Here is a 984-nt window from a genome sequence, read left to right on the forward strand (position 1 = left end):
ATCCATATGAATAAAGTCACTGATAAATCTTTTGAGCCTGTTAGCTTTGTGTCATAGATACAAATATTTTATAGTCAACATTCAATAATGATGTAGGTCTATAATTTTTAACTTTTTGTAGATCCATATCTTATTTTGGTATCAAAGTTATGAAAGCCTTTGTCCATGTTAACACGATTTTTGCTTCTAACATCAGTTCATTATTTAGCTCCAGCATTATCCCAAACGATTCTTCAAAAGTTTTGCAGACCTCTGATGGAAGCCCATCTGGTCCTGGTGCTTTCCCATTCTTCTGGGTTTTTTTAATGGCTTCTGCTACTTTCATCATTGTGGTTTTCTCTTGAAACAGTTTTTTATATTTTTCTGTTATTTTAGGTAACTCCACTTTTTCAAAATATTGAAGTATTCCCTTATCATCAGTTTTCTCCTGTTTATATAGTATATAGTTATGTAGTTTATATATTATCTCCATACTATCTCCTTTTTATCATCTTCCTTATGTTGAAATTCTCCAAATTCATTTTCCACGTTTTTATCCATTTTTTCTTTTCTCTTTCCTCATTTTATAAGCAAACTATCTTCCAGGTTTATTTGCATGTTCAAAGAAATTCTGCTTCAATGCCTTAACTCTCCTTGCTACCTCTTCATTTTCTATCATATTTCGTTATGTTTCTTTAAGTCCAGCATCCTTTGGCTTTTCATATCTTGATTGTAATTTCTTTTCTAGTTTTCTATGTTCAATTTCTAGTTCTCTATGTTCAATTTCCAATTTTCTTTTAATGTCTCTCTTTTGTTTATTTTTTTTACTCACATATGTTATAACTAGTCCTCTAAAATATGATGTTATTTGTGTTAAGTTGCACTGGCTGCTGAGAAAGCTACATTCACTGCACCACTATGTTATTTTATTTGGAGTATCAAAACAAACTAAGAAAATTTGCTTGATTTTTTCCCCTAATAATTCCCTCACCTATTTTTTTTTCA

This window comes from Erythrolamprus reginae, chromosome Z (assembly GCF_031021105.1).
Source record: "Erythrolamprus reginae isolate rEryReg1 chromosome Z, rEryReg1.hap1, whole genome shotgun sequence".
In the NCBI taxonomy this organism is placed as follows: domain Eukaryota; kingdom Metazoa; phylum Chordata; class Lepidosauria; order Squamata; family Dipsadidae; genus Erythrolamprus; species Erythrolamprus reginae.